Source organism: Schistocerca nitens, chromosome 2 (assembly GCF_023898315.1).
Source record: "Schistocerca nitens isolate TAMUIC-IGC-003100 chromosome 2, iqSchNite1.1, whole genome shotgun sequence".
Lineage (NCBI taxonomy): Eukaryota > Metazoa > Arthropoda > Insecta > Orthoptera > Acrididae > Schistocerca > Schistocerca nitens.
In genome coordinates this window covers 783,559,249-783,575,223 of record NC_064615.1, presented here as the reverse complement: position 1 = coordinate 783,575,223, position 15,975 = coordinate 783,559,249, and the positions used below count along the sequence as shown (strand labels likewise).

Genomic DNA, 15,975 nt, shown 5'->3' with positions numbered 1-15,975 from the left:
GTTTCTCAATTTAAATACTTGGAGGAAATCATACAAGAAAATGGTCTGGAAAAAGCTGCAAACGAAGTTTACTGTCGAAAAATGGCAACTGCATTCAGATTAAAACAAAATATTTATAATAAAAATCACTTTCTAAATTCAGTCAAGTTGGCATTACAGAACTGTAATCAAACCCGAATGTCTTTATGGAGCAGAAGCTTTAATTTTAAATAGAAAGAGGGATATTGAACAAATCCGAAAGAAAGAAGGAAAGAGAGGTTATTAGGAAAATATTAAATCCCAAAATTACTGATGGAGAATCGTATAGGCTGAGAAGTAATAAAGAAATAGAAGAATACACAGACATACATGGTGATGCAAGAAACCAAAGACTTAAATTTTATGGGCACATTAAAAGAATGGCACGCACTATGTTGACAAAACAAACAGTAGAATTCTATGAAAACGAACTAAGGCCAAAACTGAGCCAATTAAATGGATTGGCTGTGATTAAGGAGGATGTTACAGTAGCTGGTATAACTCAGGCAGATGCTTAAAAGATATTTGATTGGAAAGTTGGTGAGAGGGGAATTAGAAAATGGACTGGAACACCATGGTGTGAAGAAAGAGACTTCATTCTAAAAGGATGAAACAAATTTGGACACAACAGAAGGCCAGACATCAAAAGTGACATCGATTGGTTGTACCTCCCGTACGTGAATAATAATAATAATAATAATAATAATAATAATAATAAGCAAAAGGTCGAGTACATACCAATTATAAAATGTGTAGTGCCTTCTGGCAAAATGACACTAAGACACTATTCTGCATCACAGTGTGAAAAGGATCTAGGTAAAATAACAGCATAAATCATTAAGATAAAATATTTGGTATTGAAAAACTAAGTACACAGTGGTTAGGTAAAATAATAGCATAAACCATCAAGATAAAATATTTGGTATTGAAAAACTAAGAAGTAGATAGAGGTCAGTACAGATTAAAATACAAACTGCAATAAACCAAGCAAAAATGTGCAGAGTACAAACTCATCTTAAGAGCCATAATTGATAGATAATGTTTTGTGTACAGTATTCTCACACCACTTAGTTGTTAACCAAACAGTATCATGCACAGGAATGCTATTGGGCCTAGTAGTATGTGGCCCATCCAGAGTTGTAAGCAGACTGTAGTAGGCTGTGTGTGCTCATGCAGGCCCACAAGGAAAAGACAGTATGGCAGTAGATGGCACATGAGTACACAGTCACAATAAGTAAGGAAATGTAATCCATACAGATTATAAAAATGTGTGTACCATATCACCTCCTAAGCCACTGGACTAATTTAAACCAGACTTGGTACACATATCACTTACTGTCTGGACAGAATCATTGTGATCCGAGAACCACCCATCTCCAAAGGGGTGGATGTAAGAGAGCAGTGTAGCCCATGACACGAGAATACCCGTACTTAAGTTATCAATTATTGGAGAATGAGAGCACAGTGTGAAAAACTTCCATAAAGGTTTAAAATTATCTTTAATGTTTGTTGCAAGTCTCTGACAGTCTCCACAAAATGATAAAAGGAAAAAAAAATGTTACTTACTACATGAAGCATGACATTTTAATTTATTACTTCTTTGCTGCTTACTGTATTTGTGATACTTTTAGCAGAGAGTATTCACTTATACCACTGATTGTACCAGAAAAATTACAACATTGTACGACACTTAGTTCAGGAGGTAAAATTTCATGAACACTGAATCTATGAAAAACTTACCACACCATGCAAGGTATTGTAACTTATTACTTGTTTACTACAAGTTTATTCATGACACATTTGGCAGAATATAGGCATGTATAGCACTGGATGTACCTGCAAAATTATATCATTGTGCAGCACATAGTTCAGGAGATACAGCATCGTAAACATTAAGCTGCGTGAAAATGAAACTGCAGGTCAAAATTCGCTAGTCATACAAGTGAAATGTAATACACATGAAATATATTAAATGTGTGTGAGATATGTTTAACATGTGCATATGCGAGCAAAGCCAATGGTAAAAAGCTGATCCTGAACCTCTGGAATGATTTCAGTCAAATTTGCTACACATATTAGTTACAATCTGGAAAGAAATGCTATAGGTAAGAGCCATCAGCCCCTTATTCGGGTGTGATAATATGGGGAGAGAAGGGAGAATGGGGAGATAGGCAGAGATAGGAGAATGAGGAGATGGAGAACACAGATAGGAGGAGGAGGAGGAGATGGAGAGAGATAGTGGAGGGAGGAATGGACAGAAAGAGGGGAGAGGAGGAGATGGACAGAGAAAGGGCAAGGAAGAGAAAGACAGAGAGATGAGGGAGGAGGAGCGGACAGGGGGAAGTAACAGGTGGACAGATGGGAAAAGAGTAGGTTCATAGAGAGAGGGGACAGGAGGAGTTGCACAAAGAGAGGCGATGGGTTGGGAGAAGGGGGAGGAGGAGGTAGGTAAGAGGTGGATAGAGAGCGGGCAAAGGTGGACATGGACAGAGACAGGAGGGAGGACTAATAGTTTGCAGTAAATAAATACCTAAGCAGTTCTGGGTTTTTCAGCTAGTATGCATAATAAAATGCAATAAAATAGTGGATAAAAGAATTAATTAAATGGTATCCACATAAAACCATAACACAATATAAAAGTTAAGAAAAATGCATACAAAAATATATGCATATAAGGTGTGTAAATAAACAATTATTTTGACCATTGGTAAGTTATATAATTGCATGGAATCAAGAAGGAACGCAATGGGGTACAAGTACTGATTAAAAAGAAGACGATATAGACTAGGCTGCAAAATGATGCAACACCAACACTCCACGGATTATCAAACAATGAAAAGTCAAAGATAGATTGCTACTTACTGCATAGAGTGTGTGTGCGCGCGCGCTCACACACACACACACACACACACACACACACACACACACACACACACACATACACACACATGGCCACTGTCTCTGGATGCTGCGGCCAGTCAGTGGCTTGCAGATTGATCTCTGTAATATTGTGTCTAGATGATGTTACAATTTGGCTGCAAGTCCAAGAAGAATGTCTTTAGTCAGAATTCTGAGAAATATATGTAGTCGCAGGAACTGCCCATAACCTTTTTGGAGGCAGCTGGGAAAACTGTTGACCCAGACAGTACCCAACCTTCTTCATATGATCAGTTTGACCTCTAGGCATCTATTACAAACAACAGTACAACGCATTCCTTCCCAGCACTGTAATGTGCATAGAAGGTGGGCAAGGGACAAGGACTGGAACCTGGATCAGTGGTGTCATCCTCTCTTCATCTGCAGCTGTAGGGTTTGTTTGATGCCTGATGTGTAAAGAGTGTTGAGGTAGCCACGATGTACAGACTTTAAACACTTGTCACTGCTATGGAGGCTGATTTGATGTATGTGTAGTACTGGGACAGGATCCTGCAGCCAGTTGTCCAGCGCTACAGCCAGAACTTCAGCAATAGGTACATTTTTCAAGGTGATAATGCAATCTTTTATTCTCTGCTCACCTTAGTATATAGCTGCACACTTTTGCAGGTGGTGCAAAAATGTCCTTGGACAATTTTTATTCCATTACACACTCTAAGGTGTCCCATAATCCTCTTTTCTTATCACACTAGTCAATTGCCTCATCACTTATAGTGTATGACATCCTAGGGTCAGAACTATTTATGAACCAGATGTTTCCAGAAGAAATCCTTCAATATGCAGGGGAGTGTGCACTGTTATAAAAGTTTCTGAGACATTGTCTCACTCTCGGGTTGAATCTGAACCCTTGCCTTTCATTGAAAATGATCATTCAGGCTGAGATATCAAGGCATGACTCACTCTTACAGCATTGATTCTCCCAGTGCTGTGCTTCTCCTTTCTAAAATCTACAATAGCTTTACAGAGTGCTTTGCCAGACAAGCACTCATAAGGCACAGTGTATCTCAGAGGATGTCCACAGCTCATGGTCTTGCAGTAATGTTCTCACTTCCCGCGTACGGTGTCCAGGGTTCGATTCCCGGTGGGGACAGGGAATTTTTCCTGCCTTGAGATGACTGGGTGTTGTGTCGTCTTCATCATCATTCATCCTCATTACTGTCGGAGGAAGGCAATGGGAAACCACCTCCACTAGGACCTTGCCTAGTACAGCGGTGCGGTCTCTCGCATCTTCCCCTACGTTCCTCGGAGTATGGGATATTATCACCATCATCATCTCAGAGGATAGTGCACCACAGCCAATTTCTGGAATGAAAGAGGCTTTGATTAATCCATTCTCTGTGGTAATGTTGCTTCATCAGTGTTAATCAGGCAATGTTTGTAGGGGAGTTTATGCAGAGTTTGGAAATTAGGAGAAACACTCTATCTGCAAAATGAGAAATGTGTCTGTAGTAGAATTATAAGGATCATTACTTATATACAGCACCCAGCCACAAGTAGAAGAAAGATACTGGTGGAATTGAAGCTATGAAGGCAAGTCCTGAGTTGTGCCTATATAGCTTAGTTAGTGAAAGAATTTCTTTCAAAAGTCAAGAGTCCAGGTTTAAGTTACGAGGTAGGACACATTTATAATATGGCATGAAGTTTCAAACCACATGCTTAGTCATGGGAATCAAGATGTCCCATACCTCGCCGACATTTTCATTTACAACATAATAATAACCTCTCTGAACTACCAAAATAAGTTTCTTGTGTTTTCTTGCAGATTAATAGATGCTGGATCTTGTAAACTAGACTCACTGGCAAGAAAATAACTCCATCACTTCCTCCAGCATCTTGACACATTTTCTAAACTGTGATTCATCTGCTTCTTTGGGGGGGGGGGGGGGGGGGGGCGAAATATTCATTACACCTGTGGTGTTTGTTAAGCTGCATGTGCTTCCAATCAGAGGTCACTTAGTGACAATGACAAGCACTTCCCATAATCAGTACATTTTATACTAACAAAATATGTAGATAGCTTGTTTCAGTATCTCCAGTTTAGATAAGCAAACTTTTAAGAGACTTTTTTGTATGCTGTATTCTGTTAAGTGATGGAGAAATGGCAAGATGTCAACATTTCATCAGGTAACCATCCTAGAGTGTGTAAAAAGATGGGACAATGTGCACTTGAAGCTCAATTACAATTAAAACTTAGTTTCTTTTAAGATTTTGGAAAGTGCCAGGATATAATGAATGCCGATGGAGCAGACCTGCTCATAGAGTGGGAATAAGAAGGTGTCTCACAAGTATGTATTATTATGAAAAAGCTAGTTGGCATGCTGGAGAAACTGCTGCCTTTGTTCTAATTTTTAATATGTCTTTCTTACTTGAGAACATTAAAGCAAACTTCATTCAACTGAAAGTAAGAGCATGTGGTCCAAATTCATTATGATGTTTCAAATGCCAGAGTTTTGGAAATTTTACATTGACATATATTGATAAAATGTGCAGAAGATGTGTTGATGCTCACCGTCATGCATTGTCATGCCAGTAAGCATCTAGCCTGGAACTGAGAATGCCCAAAGTTCATTGGGAAAGACAAAATAGGAAAAAGAAAAGTAGAGTAATGGGACACATACCATGTACTGAAGCCCTTCTACACTCATGAAGCCTGCTTTGATAACACCTATACTTGTACATCTAGAGCCGTACTTGAGCTAAAAAAAAAGCTTGTGTTGGGTGGCAGGCCAGTGGAAACAATGAAGGAGGTCTGTCACTCACTGATATTCAGAAAAGTAGTTAGTGTATATAACATATACACAACTAAATCTGTGTACCACTCACTACAAAAGGGGAAGCAGCAGCCAAAAAGTTGAGGCAAAACCCAGATCACAAACTGCCATCAACCTCCAATATAGAGGACTGAGCTATGTGCATAGCTGCATTAGTAACTGGACCATATATTCCCCAGGATCCTCCCCCTCTTTTCCCAAAGTCACTGCCATGAGAAAAGAGAAAAGGGGAAGGAGAAATCCCCCATATGGAATTTGATTAGCTACTGGACTCTTGTACAGGAATTAAATATTATATTGTAGGCAAAACATGTCTGTATATTCCTGCAAGAGACACACTCCAAGCCCTCTTGATATACCCATGCTAAGAGTTCCAAGTTGTACAGCAAGGATGACCTGAATTAAAAAATCTGTTGCCATTAGCACTCAGCTACAAGTGAGTGCTTTATCAGTGATTTTCCTTTTTGCAGTGATAGTATGTTATTTTCCTCTAACCCTCACAAACATGTTGTCAATAATGCCCTCAGAGAACTGATTGGAGGACTCCTCCACCATTTCTCCCTTTTTTGAGATGTCAGGGCGATTATGTGCTATGAGCTCGTTGAACACCTATCATTGGGGTTGAATTATTGAGGGTTTTCTTTTATAAGAAGATTGGTTCTAAATATGAGTGAAGTGATACTCTTCAGCACTATGACAGTGTCATTGTGTGTGCTAGATATCTCAAAAATCTCCTCAGTCCTTGCAGATGCTACTTTATAAGAAGTGGGGAACCATTTGCATTCTGTGACAATATCCCATCTTAATCCATCCAGTTGAGAGGGTATGATTCAAGTGAATGAATGTTATGTGTTAATGGATTGCTTTATAGCCAGGTGGCTGTGATGATGTACTGTGATAGTGTCCAGGAGTAGGTGAACTGCACGATAACATTATACACCATGCATCCACATTGTGAAATCTGATGTTTATTTTAGAAGAAAGCTCTTCCCTGTATGGGTTAGTGATTGTGAATCTGCCTTTAGGGACAAGTAGATACTGCTGCAAAGATTTGTTTATCAGTTTGTCTGCAGAAAACGTAGCAGTGTTTTGGACAGCAAGGCTCAAGGATAGAGACATTTTCAGAAGAGCTCGTGGTGTGAGTACCTACGCCAAATAAACTGCACTCCATTGTTGACCAACGTGTAGGAATCTACAAGGTAAAAAAATGTGGGTGAGAACAGTTATGTCTTTTCGCTACAGCAGTGTGAAATGACATTAATTTCTGCTTGAGAGAATGTAGTCCAAACAATGGCAGAACACTTCTATTAAATTTGCATCAGAGTAAAAATAAGGAAGGTAAGATCTAATATTGTGTTGATGATGTCATTGGAGACAGACTACAAGCACAATTTGGACAAAGATGATGAGGAAATTGGGCATGTATTTTGTAAATGAACTGCCCCACCATTCACAGCAGTCAATTTAGGAAAACCAGGGAAAACCTAAGTTAGTATATCAGAGTGGAGATATGAACCCAGCTCCTACTGAATGCAAGTTCAGTGTACAAACAACTGTAGCATTTGTTTTTTATCAGAGAAAACCATTTGCAAAACTTTAAAGAAACTGTATCTTTTTAAATATATATACTGAAACTTTACATTTAAATTTTAATAATTAGTTCTAATTTTTACTGTACCTTTTGCATCACACATAAACTTTATTGCCATATCTCAAGGACTAAATAAGTCAGATGTCAGAAACTATTGAACATGTTGCCTTAGAAAACACTTCTTGAAAACTTTTGAGGTCCTAGTTCCTGCAATTGTACAAAGTGTTCATTCAGTTTGGGCAGACATGTTAGTTTGTTGGCTCACCCATTATTGTTCATTGTATCAGACTCTTTCCAACATACCCAGGCAACTCATTATAAGAAAGTGATTTAAAATGCCCATTCTTCTGTTGGGAGTGATATGAACAGGATGTGGCTTTGTGCAGGAGGCTAAACAAATTGAATCAACAATATCACACAACTATCAAGTGCCACCACTATTTTTGAATTAGATAGTGCAACAGTCAGTGCAGACTTTTTCATGGATTGTAATTTGATCATATAACTGTATGGTTACTCCTAATGAACTGTCTGTTAGGCAACAGTGCCATCTACACACTGTGTAATCTTTACCATATGGAAGCCTTCATTGTGTAGCAGTTATATTTCAAACCAGGTTAGTGTATTTGTAATATTTTTACATTTTTCCCCATCAGTAATCTAAATAAAATTGTATGTAGTACCAGATACTGTGATTTGTTGTGGTATCTGTTATCACCTGTGCGTAACACATTGACTGCTGCATATTTAGTGATGGACATATTACCACAAGGTTGGGTGAGGCAATGGTGTTAGGTGTGAGGCTCTGCTGTGGCCACATGGCAGTCAAAGTGTTAATCATCTGAGTACCATTTCTGTAGTTAGGTGCTGCATAAATGGTACTTACACCAAACAGCAATAATAATAATAATAATAATAATAAGCAATTCATTATACTCACAATTGGAAAGCCCCTGGAAAAAATAAAATAGCAAATTTCTGGCTAAAGAAGTTCACCTCAACACATTCACATCTAACTAAATTATTTAACATATCTAAAAACAAAGAAGATGTGACTTAACAAACGAAAGTGCTGGCAGGTTGATAGACACACAAACAAACACAAACATACACACAAAATTCAAGCTTTCGCAACCAATGGTTGCTTCACCAGGAAAGAGGGAAGGAGAGGGAAAGACGAAAGGACGTGGGTTTTAAGGGAGAGGGTAAGGAGTCATTCCAATCCCGGGAGCGGAAAGACTTACCTTAGGGGGAAAGGAGGACAGGTATACACTCGCATACACACACATATCCATCCGCACGTACACAGACACAAGCAGACATTTGTAAAGGCAAAGAGTTTGGGCAGAGATGTCAGTCGAGGCGGAAGTACAAAGGCAAAGATGTTGTTGAATGACAGGTGAGGTATAAGCGGCGGCAACTTAAAATTAGCGGAGGCTGAGGCCTGGCGGGTAACGAGAAGAGAGGATATACTGAAGGGCAAGTTCCCATCCCCGGAGTTCTGACAGGTTGGTGTTAGTAGGAAGTATCCAGATAACCCGGATGGTGTAATACTGTGCCAAGATGTGCTGGCCGTGCACCAAGACATGTTTAGCCACAGGGTGATCCTCATTACCAACAAACACTGTCTGCCTGTGTCCATTCATGCGAATGGACAGTTTGTTGCTGGTCATTCCCACATAGAAAGCTTCACAGTGTAGGCAGGTCAGTTGGTAAATCACGTGGGTGCTTTCACACGTGGCTCTGCCTTTGATCGTGTACACCTTCCGGGTTACAGGACTGGAGTAGGTGGTGGTGGGAGGGTGCATGGGACAGGTTTTACACCGGGTGCGGTTACAAGGGTAGGAGCCAGAGGATAGGAGAGGTGGTTTGGGGGTTTCATAGGGATAAACTAAGAGGTTACGAAGATTAGGTGGATGGCAGAAAGACACTCTTGGTGGAGTGGGGAGGATTTCATGAAGGATGGATCTCATTTCAGGGCAGGATTTGAGGAAGTCGTATCCCTGCTGGAGAGCCACATTCAGAGTCTGATCCAGTACCAGAAAGTATCCTGTCACAAGTGGCGCACTTTTGGGGTTCTTCTGTGGGAGGTTCTGGGTTTGAGGGGGTGAGGAAGTGGCTCTTGTTATTTGCTTCTGTACCAGGTCGGGAGGGTAGTTGCGGGATGCGAAAGCTGTTTTCAGTTGTTGGTGTAATGGTTCAGGGATTCCGGACTGGAGCAGATTCATTTGCCACGAATTATTTAACAGTTACATTGCAGACCCATACACATTCCCTGATACACTTACACATGGAATAACTTATCTGAAACCTAAAGATCAAGCAGACACAGCAAACCCAGCTAAATATCGCCCCATAACATGCCTACCAACAATATACAAAATATTAACTTCAGTCATTACACAGAAATTAATGACACATACAACACAGAACAAAATTATAAATGAAGAGCAAAAAGGCTGTTGCAAAGGAGCATTAGGATGTAAAGAGCAACTGATAATAGATGCAGAGGTGACATATCAAGCTAAAACTAAACAAAGGTCACTACACTACGCATATATTGATTACCAAAAAGCTTTTGATAGCGTACCCCACTCATGGTTACTAAAAATATTGGAAATATGCAAAGTAGATCCTAAATTGATACAGTTCCTAAACATAGTAATGAAAAATTGGAAAACCACACTTAATATCCAAACAAATTCAAATAATATCACATCACAGCCAATACAGATTAAGCGTGGAACATACCAAGGAGACTCATTAAGTCCTTTCTGGTTCTGCCTTGCTCTGAACCCACTACCCAACATGCTAAATAATACAAATTATGGATACAATATTACTGAAACATACCAACACAAAATCACACGTTTGCTATACATGGATGATCTAAAACTACTGGCAGCAACAAATCAGCAACTCAACCAATTACTAAAGATAACAGAAGTATTCAGCAATGATATAAATATGGCTTTTGGAACAGACAAATGTAAGAAAAATAGCATAGTCAAGGGAAAACACACTAAACAAGAAGATTATGTATTGGATAACAACAGCGACTGCATAGAAGCGATGGAAAAAGCAGATGCCTATAAATATCTAGGATACAGGCAAAAAATAGGAATAGATAATACAAATATTAAAGAAGAACTAAAAGAAAAATATAGACAAAGACTAACAAAAATACTGAAAACAGAATTGACTGCAAGAAACAAGACAAAAGCTATAAATACTTATGCTATACCAATATTGACCTACTCATTTGGAGTAGTGAAATGGAGTAACACAGACCTAGAAGCACTCAATACACTTACATGATCACAATGCCACAAATATAGAATACATCACATATATTCAGCAACAGAAAGATTCACATTAAGCAGAAAGGAAGGAGGAAGGGGATTTATCGACATAAAAAACCTACATTATGGACAGGTAGACAATTTAAGAAAATTCTTTATAGAACAAGCAGAAACTAGCAAAATACACAAAGCAATCACTCATATAAATACATCGGCTACACCACTGCAATTTCATAACCACTTCTACAACCCGTTAGTTCACATAACATCAACAGATACAAAGAAAGTAAATTGGAAAAAGAAAACACTAAATGGCAAGCACCCGTATCATCTAACACAGCCACACATCGATCAAGACGCATCCAACACATGGCTAAGAAAAGGCAATATATACAGTGAGATGGAAGGATTCATGATTGCAATACAGGATCAAACAATAAACACCAGATATTACAGCAAGCATATTATTAAAGATCCCAATACCACAACAGATAAATGCAGACTTTGCAAACAACAAATAGAAACAGTAGATCACATCACAAGCAGATGTACAATACTACCAAATACAGAATACCCCAGAAGACATGACAATGTAGCAAAAATAATACATCAACAACTTGCCATAGAACATAAACTAATAAAACAACACGTTCCCACATACAAGTATGCACCACAAAATGTACTGGAGAATGATGAATACAAATTATACTGGAACAGAACCATTATAACAGATAAAACAACACCACATAACAAACCTGACATCATACTCACCAATAAAAAGAAGAAATTAACACAACTAATCGAAATATCCATACCCAATACAACAAATATATAGGAGAAAAAATTGAAAAATACATCCAACTGGCTGAAGAAGTCAAGGACATGTGGCATCAGGATAAAGTTGACATCATACTAATTATACTATCAACTACAGGAGTCATACCACACAATATCCACCAGGACATCAAAGTAATACAGCTACATCCAAACTTACATATAAAACTACAGAAATTTGTAATTATTGATACATGTTCAATCACCCGAAAGTTCCTAAATGCAATGTAACATATACCATACAGTTAAAAGGAAGTCGCGCTTGATCAAGGTCTGCGTCACTTTCCATTTTTAACCAGACATAACGTCTGAGAAAGGAAAGAAATAGTAATGTTGTTGTTGTGGTCTTCAGTCCTGAGACTGGTTTGATGCAGCTCTCCATGCTACTCTATCCTGTGCAAGCTTCTTCATCTCCCAGTACCTACTGCAACCTACATCCTTCTGAATCTAATTGGTGAATTCATCTCTTGGTCTCCCTCTACGATTTTTACCCTCCACGGTGCTCTCCAATGCTAAATTTGTGATCCCTTGATGCCTCAAAACATGTCCTACCAACCGATCCCTTCTTCTAGTCAAGTTGTGCCACAAACTTCTCTTCTCCCCAATCCTATTCAATACCTCCTCATTAGTTACGTGATCTACCCACCTTATCTTCAGCATTCTTCTGTAGCACCACATTTCGAAAGCTTCTATTCTCTTCTTGTCCAAACTGGTTATCGTCCATATTTCACTTCCATACATGGCTACACTCCATACAAATACTTTCAGAAACGACTTCCTGACACTTAAATCTATACTCGATGTTAACAAATTTCTCTTCTTCAGAAACGATTTCCTTGCCATTGCCAGTCTACATTTTATATCCTCTCTACTTCGACCATCATCAGTTATTTTGCTCCCTAAATAGCAAAACTCCTTTACTACTTTAAGTGTCTCATTTCCTAATCTAATCCCCTCAGCATCACCCGATTTAATTTGACTACATTCCATTATCCTCATTTTGCTTTTGTTGATGTTCATCTTATATCCTCCTTTCAAGACACTGTCCATTCCGTTCAACTGCTCTTCCAAGTCCTTTGCTGTCTCTGACAGAATTACAATGTCATCGGCGAACCTCAAAGTTTTTACTTCTTCTCCATGAATTTTAATACCTACTCCGAATTTTTCTTTTGTTTCCTTCACTGCTTGCTCAATATACAGATTGGATAACATCGGGGAGAGGCTACAACCCTGTCTCACTCTTTTCCCAACCACTGCATCCCTTTCATGCCCCTCGACTCTTATAACTGCCATCTGGTTTCTGTACAAATTGTAAATAGCCATTCGCTCCCTGTATTTTACCCCTGCCACCTTCAGAATTTGAAAGAGAGTATTCCAGTTAACGTTGTCAAAAGCTTTCTCTAAGTCTACAAATGCTAGAAACGTTGGTTTGCCTTTTCTTAATCTTTCTTCTAAGATAAGTCGTAAGGTTAGTATTGCCTCATGTGTTCCAACATTTACACGGAATCCAAACTGATCTTCCCCGAGGTCCGCTTCTACCAGTTTTTCCATTCGTCTGTAAAGAATTCGCGTTAGTATTTTGCAGCTGTGACTTATTAAACTGATAGTTCGGTAATTTTCACATCTGTCAACACCTGCTTTCTTTGGGATTGGAATTATTATATTCTTCTTGAAGTCTGTGGGTATTTCGCCTGTCTCATACATCTTGCTCACCAGATGGTAGAGTTTTGTCATGACTGGCTCTCCCAAGGCCATCAGTAGTTCTAATGGAATGTTGTCTACTCCCGGGGCCTTGTTTCGACTCAGGTCCTTCAGTGCTCTGTCAAACTCTTCACGCAGTATCTTATCTCCCATTTCATCTTCATCTACATCCTCTTCCATTTCCATAATATTGTCCTCAAGTACATCACCCTTGTATAAACCCTCTATATACTCCTTCCACCTTTCTGCCTTCCCTTCTTTGCTTAGAACTGGGATGCCATCTGAGCTCTTGATATTCATACAAGTGGTTCTCTTCTCTCCAAAGGTCTCTTTAATTTTCCTGTAGGCAGTATCTATCTTACCCCTAGTGAGACAAGCCTCTACATCCTTACATTTGTCTTCTAGCCATCCCTGCTTAGCCATTTTGCACTTCCTGTCGATCTCATTTTTGAGACGTTAGTATTCCTTTTTGCCTGCTTCATTTACTGCATTTTTATATTTTCTCCTTTCATCAATTAAATTCAATATTTCTTCTGTTACCCAAGGATTTCTATTAGCCCTCGTCTTTTTACCTACTTGATCCTCTGCTGCCTTCACTACTTCATCCCTCAGAGCTACCCATTCTTCTTCTACTGTATTTCTTTCCCCCATTCCTGTCAACTGTTCCCTTATGCTCTCCCTGAAACTCTCTACAACCTCTGGTTCTTTCAGTTTATCCAGGTCCCATCTCCTTAAATTCCCACCTTTTTGCAATTTCTTCAGTTTCAATCTGCAGTTCATAACCAATAGATTGTGGTCAGAATCCACATCTGCCCCTGGAAATGTCTTACAATTTAAAACCTGGTTCCTAAATCTCTGCCTTACCATTATATAATCTATCTGATACCTTTTAGTATCTCCAGGATTCTTCCAGGTATACAACCTTCTTTTATGATTCTTGAACCAAGTGTTAGCTATGATTAAATTATGCTCTGTGCAAAATTCTACAAGGCGGCTACTATGTTTCCTTCTCTCCCTTTTCCTACTGACGAATTCCAGTCACCCATGACTATTAAATTTTCGTCTCCCTTCACTACCTGAATAATTTTTTTTTATCTCGTCGTACATTTCATCAATTTCTTCATCATCTGCAGAGCTAGTTGGCATATAAACTTGTACTACTGTAGTAGGCATGGGCTTTGTGTCTATCGTGGCCACAATAATGCGTTCACTATGCTGCTTGTAGTAGCTAACCCGCACTCCTATTTTGTTATTCATTATTAAACCTACTCCTGCATTACCCCTATTTGATTTTGTATTTATAACCCTGTAATCACCTGACCAAAAGTCTTGTTCCTCCTGCCACCGAACTTCACTAATTCCCACTATATCTAACTTTAACCTATCCATTTCCCTTTTTAAATTTTCTAACCTACCTGCCCGATTAAGGGATCTGACATTTCACGCTCCGATCCGTAGAACGCCAGTTTTCTTTCTCCTGATAACGACGTCCTCTTGAGTAGTCCCCGCCCGGAGATCCGAATGGGGGACTATTTTACCTCCGGAATATTTTACCCAAGAGGACGCCATCATCATTTAATCATACAGTAAAGCTGCATGTAATAGTAATAATAATATGAAATTTTATGTCAGTTAACACCTATCCTCACTTTTTTGCCTTTGTTTGATTTGCCGTGTTTCTCAGTACTTTTCTTATTCATCTGCCTCTCATCTCTTTTTCTTTCCTTCCTATTCTCATTTCCACTTCTTTATATTATACATTTTTACGCGGAGATGACATAGCCAGCTTCCCTTAACAATGTGGCCTAGTGGTTCTAGGTGCTTCAGTCTGGAACTGCGCTGCTGCTACGGTCGCAGGTTCGAATCCTGATTCGGGCATGGATGTGTGTGATGTACTTAGGTTAGTTAGGTTTAAGTAGTTCTAAGTCTAGGGAACTCATGACCTCAGATGTTAAGTCCCATAGTGCTCAGAGCCATTTTTGAACTTCCCTTAACGTGGTTGCAGAGTATGTAGATTGAATTCAGTGCTCTCCTCAGTGTGTTTTTCTGGCTGCCATTCAGTATGGAATCATCACTGTTAGAAGTGGCAGAATGTCGCTGTTGACTGATCTATTAAATGGTACATTTCCTTTAGTTACTGCCTGTCTTGTCTTTAACTACCTTTGTATATGTGAATTGTTCTGATGAAACTGTTAAAAACAAATTAAGAGTGTTGGACCCCACAGACTCACAGTAGAATATCCAGTTCACAGGTGAATTAGGTAGAAATGTTACCACAATTTGTCACAACTACCTGAGCAGAGCACAGATCCCAGTGGTCATATGCAAGAATAGATCATGCCAGTCCACAAGTACAAGAAGATAAGTGATACTCAGAGTTACCATCCTCTATCACTCATCTCTCTCTGATATTACCTGATGCAAATCATAATAATGATCATAAACAAAAAGATTTTCTCCAAACCAACCAGCATGAGTTTTATTGGCACCAATCTTTTGTAACTGAACTTGTGCTTCTTTAGCATATATTACAAGTAAGAAATAGCAGGAACCATCTGCAGCCAATGGTTCTGATGTTTTGAAAAGTTTTTGATTCAGCTTCATGTTGAAATATTCAAGAGGAATTTCATTCACACGGAATATGTTGCTACATATGCAACTGGACGGAGGACTTCTTGACAGTAAGAACACACCATGAGATCAAGAAACTGAGTGTCTCATATTCCAAAATTACTTTGGGTATGCCTCATAATCATTTCAAGTTATATATTAATGACAAATTGGACAATGTCAGGCATATCTTCCAGCCAACTGGGACAATCTA

The 15,975-nt window shown here is 39.0% G+C and overlaps 1 protein-coding gene across 1 annotated transcript in view; it reads left to right on the top strand.

The window, feature by feature from the left end:
* Positions 1 to 15,975, top strand: part of LOC126237037 (signal recognition particle 19 kDa protein) — an 81,416-nt gene that overhangs the window by 6,274 nt on the left and 59,167 nt on the right. The gene's annotated exons all lie outside the window — the stretch shown is intronic.